General features: G+C 42.0%; 1 pseudogene; it reads right to left on the bottom strand.

The window, feature by feature from the left end:
• Positions 1-1,148: 1,148 nt before the first annotated feature.
• On the bottom strand, positions 1,149-1,610 carry LOC136398423 (U1 small nuclear ribonucleoprotein C-like; annotated as a pseudogene).
• Between the last annotated feature and the right edge of the window lie 4,664 nt (positions 1,611-6,274).

Here is a 6,274-nt window from a genome sequence, read left to right as displayed (position 1 = left end):
AGAGGGGGAAGGATGGAGAAGCAGATGGGCGCTTCTCCTGTGTGCTCTGGCCGGGAATCGAACCTGAGACCTCCACTTGCCGGGCCACCACTCTACCATTGAGCCAATCAGCCAGGGCTGCTTTTATTTTTTATTTTTATTATTATTTTAATTGAAAGAATTGACAATTTTATTTTCACATTGCACAGTTGTGAATCTTAAGTAAAGAAAAAGATCACTAACAAGAACGGCTGTTGGTGGGCTAACTGGGCTCAAAAACAAAGTTCTATAACAGCCTCACAGCCATTTTTTGCACAGAGGCCTCTCACACAAACTGGACTTCACAGAAATGGCTACAGTGAACCACCTGCCTCTGCAGTGAATTGTCTGCCTGCACTGTGTTTCTGCCATCTGAGCCAGCCCTTATAGCTGGTTCCTGGAATCTTATCTTAACTAATAAGATTGAAACTTTCCCCATCCAATCAGAGTTGCGCAGCTCTGACCCATCAGAGCAACTCTATTCTAATGAATCAGGACAGTACCTTTTGGGCCAATCAAACTGTGACACTTTAGAGCCTTTATTTGCATGAAGAAACACCAATCAGGGACCAGGGGTGGGGACTTTTGTCCATATAAGCCAGTTCCTCTCTGGCTTGGAGAGCATACTTTCCCCTGTTCCTTGAAGAGTAAGGATTGTGACTCCTTGGCTGATGTGAACTGGGGAAGATGTTTCAACAGAGAGGAGCAGATCAGGCCAGTGTTGTGCAAAGCAAACTGGTATAGAGCAGAGCCGTCTAGATGGAGAAGGGCCCCGGCCAGGGCTGGGTGGCTGCAAGGTTGCCCCAGAACCATGCTGCATCACGAGTGAGCTGTTGTGCATCGAATACAGTTTCCTTCTTCCCTGCACCTCCAACTGGAATTTCTGTTGTCATTGAATTGGCACCAATAAGCATCAGTTAACACAATGAAAAAAAAATGCTTTTTTGGTCCCCATTACTCCCCTCCAAAACAATTCTTTCTTCAATAAAAAGAGGGAATGAGTCTTCTTTGTCATAAGGTTAAAACACTCTGGGTATTTTACCCAGAGTCACAGCACTGTGATCTCCTGGTGAATTAGAACAAGTGATATAAAAATGAGAGAAAGAAACTCCTCTCTCTCATTTGTCCTGTTAAATCATTCCTGGCCCCGTGGGCACCATCATGAGAGGGGTGGGAGGTCTCATCACTGGGGGCCCAGGTATCATTGGTATGTGGCCTCCTATGGATGGCTTCATTCCAGGAGCAGTTCCCACTGGCATCATCGCAGGAGGAGAGCCCAGCATTGGCATCATGGGAAGACCCCCTCATATGAGGTGCTGGCATCATACCGGGTGAGGACAGCCAGGAAGACTGGGGAGAGATGGGAGCATTACCTCTGCAGGAGGAAGAGCAGAGAATGGAGCAGACAGTATCTTTCCTTGCTGAAATGCTGAGGTTGTTTTGCCAATCAGGCTCTGAGCCTGTTCTTCCATCCATTTCTGACAGTAGTCATTCTCATTCTCTGTGTTCTTACCACTGCAGGGTGTCTTTCTCACAGATGGAGAGTCAGGAGTAAGGTATGTATTGCAGTAGTCACTATAAAACTTGGGCATGTTGCTCTGCAAGCCATTGGCCACTTCATTCCACCTAATTGTCATTGCTTTCAAAATTTTTTAAAAATTTGAAGTAATTCCAGACTTTCCGTTGTGCCCTTCTCCCAGCTTCCCCTACTGTTAACACCTTTCATAACATAGTACAATTACTGAGACCGGATTATATTCAGGTTTCTCTGGTTTCTCAGCTAATCTTCTTTTTTCTGTTCCAGGATCCAATTCAGGATCCCATTTTGCATTTAGTTTGCCACATTTTCTTTTAAAAAAATTGTTTTTAAGTTGATTTTAGAGAGAGGAGAGAGAGAGAGAAAGGAGGGGAGGAGTGGGAAGCATCAATTTGTAGTAGTTGCTTCAAAATGTGCCTTGACCAGGCAAGCCCAGGAGTTTTGAACTGGTGACCTCAGCATTCCAGGTTGACACTTTATCCACTGCGCCACCACAGGCCAGTCTGCCATATGCTCTTTATTTTCTTCCATCCAGGATAGTTTCTTCGTCTTCTCTTGTCTTTCATGACCTTGACAATTTTTAACAGCCATGGCCAGGTATTTTATGGAATGTTCCTCAATGTTGAGTATGTCTAATTTTTTCTTATAGTTAGATTAAAGTTAGGCATTTTGGGAAGAATAACATAGAACTTATTTGCTGTCTCAGCCCATCATATGAGGTACCTGTTATTAGTGCTGATCATTTGGTTAATATGGTGTTTGCCCCAATGTCAACATGTAAAGTTACTATTTCCCCCTTGTAATTGACAAGTGTTTAGGGGAGATGCTTTAAAGCTATCCAAGTATCCTGTTTTTCCTTAAACTTTCACCCACTAATTTTTGCATTCATCTGTGGATCAGCCAGGACTAGCTACATAATTTGTGGGACCCAGAGCAAAATGAAAATGCAGGGCCTTCTATTCAAATATTAAGTATTTCAAGATAGTGAAGCAGAGCATTAAACTAAGCACAGGACTTTAATTATCACTGTGGGATTTTCTATTTCCCTCATTACTTTTACATTTATTAATTGGAACTATTCCTTAAGGAAGAGCTAGCTGCCCTTTATCCCATTTATTTATTTATTATCGTATATTCAATAAGAATATGTGGATATTTAGTTCAATCTTTGGTTATAAGCCAATGCTATTGTTTATTTTGCTGCTCACATTGTTTCAGTTGTGCTCACCCTCACCACCCCCACTCACTCTGGGACATTCTGTACTCTACACCTTTGCTGTGTGATCAGTGGTCACTGTGGGCTCCAGGCCTATGCAGACACAGTCCAGTGGTGGGATTCAAGTAATATAACAACCAGTTCTCTGCCCTAATGACCGTTTTAAGTATGAAAAAAGGGTATACCGAAAGGTAGTTTATTATTTTACGCATTTAATACTTAAATAAGAAAAATAAAAGAGGTACACAAAACTAGATTATAAGAGTTTTTAAATATTAATGAAAAATATTAAATAATACCTGACAAAACCCAATAAAACTATTATTTAAGATATTTTCATATTGCTACTTGACTGGCATCCTCACTTGCAATTTTCTTTGCTTTTATTTGAGCATCATCAGCCTTTTAATTTATCCTTAGCCATCTTTTCACTGTAGGAGTGGGATTCCATTCCTTTAGAGGTAAGCCAATTAGACTAATAGTCATTGTGTTTGATATATTAGAAATAGGTGGCTTCTCTTCTCTGAACATATGTTTATCTTTGAAAAATCTCTTTCCATTTCTGCTTTTTGCAGAACTACAGCAGTTGTTCTGACAAGATTTTTAGCTCTTTGAACACTTTCAGGAATTGCATAGTTCTGGGAAATTTAAAAAATGTTTTCCATGAAATCTCAATAATTATTAATAACAATTTGGTAAAAAAAAAAGTCATTAAATATGAGCGATTGCTCTTCAGTTGCTTTTCATGGAACTAGTACTTCTTCAATATTCCAGTAATATGGCTCCAAAAAATTGAGAAATTATCATTTATTCCTATCTTGAAATTGGCTACAACTTGCTTTTAAGTGTTCACAATCCTTTAGTCTTTTTTTCAAATTCTTTATGATGTTTTTTAAAAGTCTTTCCCAAGGAAGCCTGAAAATTTATGATTTCTACAAATTTTATATTTTTGAAGGTTTCTGAAATAATTAATTCATCAACTTTTTTTTTGTATGGACCCTTTTCCTTTCCAAACATATGAAGTGCTTTTATAGATCTTATCACAAGTTTTTCAGCCTTCATTATATCTATATTTCTTGCTTGCAGTGCATTTGAAAGAGGAGAAGTTTCATTTAAAATATCAATCAGCCTGACCAGGCGGTGGAGCAGTGGATAGAGTGTCAGACTGGGATGTGGAAGACCCAGGTTCGAGACCCCCAAGGTCGCCAACTTGAGCGCAGGCTCATCTGTTTTTAGCAAAAGCTCACCAGGTTGTACCCAAGGTCGCTAGCTCGAGCAAGAGGTTCCAGGCATCCCCAAACTATGGCCAGCAGGCCACATGTGGTCCCCTGAGGCCATTTATCTGGCTCCCCGCTGCACTTTCAGAAGGGGCACCTTTTTCATTGGTGGTCAGTGAAAGGAGCACTGTATGTGGCGGCCCTCCAATGGTCTGAGGGACAGTGAACTGGCCCCCTGTGTAAAAAGTTTGGGGACCCCTGGCTGAAGGCCTGTGGTCAAGGCACATATGAGAAAGCAATCAATGAACAACTAAGGTGTTGCAACGAAAAACTGGTGATTGATGCTTATAACCTCTCTCCGTTCCTGTCTGTCTGTCCCTATCTATCCCTCTCTCTGACTCTCTCTCTGTCCCTGTATAAAAATCAATCAATCAATCAATCATCACTGCCAAATCAGTTATTAAATATATATTTTCAAGACGGGCTGCAATACCTAAGTACTTTTTTTTTTTTTTTCATTTTTTCTGAAGCTGGAAACAGGGAGAGACAGTCAGACAGACTCCCGCATGCGCCCGACCGGGATCCACCCGGCACGCCCACCAGGGGCGGTGCTCTGCCCCCCAGGGGGCGATGCTCTGCCCATCCTGGGCGTCGCCATATTGCGACCAGAGCCACTCTAGCGCCTGAGGCAGAGGCCACAGAGCCATGCCCAGCGCCCGGGCCATCTTTGCTCCAATGGAGCCTTGGCTGCGGGAGGGGAAGAGAGAGACAGAGAGGAAAGCGCGGCGGAGGGGTGGAGAAGCAAATGGGCGCTTCTCCTATGTGCCCTGGCCGGGAATCGAACCCGGGTCCTCCGCACGCTAGGCCGACGCTCTACCGCTGAGCCAACCGGCCAGGGCACCTAAGTACTTTTTATTTGAATAAAAATAGTGACACAGCACTGGATAAGCGCACTCCACAGCTAGGGTTGACCTTAAACTACAGGCAGCCCATCTTGGTCCCAAACTCTACCAACCTTGATAATTTCAATTCCAAGTTGTTTGGATATTTTGGTAAGTTCAATTTGGTTCTTATTGGGTTGCTGAAAAATAGTATATATCTTATCAATAAATATTTTTAAGTGATTTACTTGCTTTATTTGCTTTATCAAATCATCTAAAACAAGATGGAGGTGATGGTTTAAACAGTGCCATATTATTGTTTGGAAACTCCTGCTTTCCTAGTGCTCACTCCAGATTTCCCCCCAAACATAATGCTGGCACCATCAGAGCAAAATCCTATTAAGTATTTTTCTAGGTAATTCTTAGTAAGCCCAATATTATTTAAACTTTCCATAACTGAAGAACATATTGTCTCTGCATCTTGTTTTTCCAATTCAACTAGCTCAACAAAAATTGTTGGTGATGTAACTGAATCCTCAGCTTTTAAGAAAAGTATAATAACTGGTTTGCAAGATACATTGAAGCTTCTTCAATAATCAAACATATTTTCAGATTATTTTCAATAATTTTCATAAATATTTCTTTTTTAATTTCCTTTGCAATAAAATCAACTACTTTCACAGGAGTTTTAAATGAATGTAATCCTATTCCTATATCTAATCCATTTTTAATTTGCACTTCTGTCTATCTTCTATATCAGGGGTCAGGAACCTTTTTGGCTGAGAGAGCCGTGAACGCCACATATTTTAAAATGCAATTCCATGAGAGCCATACAATATGTTTAACACTAAATACAAGTAAATGTGTGCATTGTATGTAAGACCAACACTTTTTTTTCCCCTGAAGTTGGAAATGGGGAGGTAGTCAAGACAGACTCCTGCATGCACCTGACCGAGATCCACCTGGCATGTCCACCAGGGGGCGATGCTCTGCCCATCTGGGGCGTTGCTCTGCTGCAACCAGAGCCATTCTAGCACCTGAGGCAGAGGCCATAGAGCCATCCTCAGCACCCGGGCCAACTTTGTTCCAATGGAGCCTTGGCTATGGGAGGGGAAGAGAAAGACAGAGAGGAAGGAGAAGGGGAGGGATGGAGAAGCAGATGGGCACTTCTCCTGTGTGCCCTGGCCGGGAATCTAACCTGGGACTCCTGCATGCCAGGCCAATGCTCTACCACTGAGCCAACCGGCCAGGGCTAAGACCAACACTTTTAAAGTACAATAAGTCTCTGAATTCTTTTTAATAATGTTGTTATGCTGTTGCTAACCAATGATGAATAAAGTACTTCTTACCACTAATGCGACTTCTGGTGCTGCATCGTTTTGCTGATGGCTTTGTAGTTTGTTTG

Source organism: Saccopteryx leptura, chromosome 3 (genome assembly GCF_036850995.1).
Source record: "Saccopteryx leptura isolate mSacLep1 chromosome 3, mSacLep1_pri_phased_curated, whole genome shotgun sequence".
NCBI lineage: Eukaryota > Metazoa > Chordata > Mammalia > Chiroptera > Emballonuridae > Saccopteryx > Saccopteryx leptura.
The sequence above is the reverse complement of the archived record's forward strand: the minus strand, read 5'-3'. Positions and strand labels throughout refer to the sequence as shown.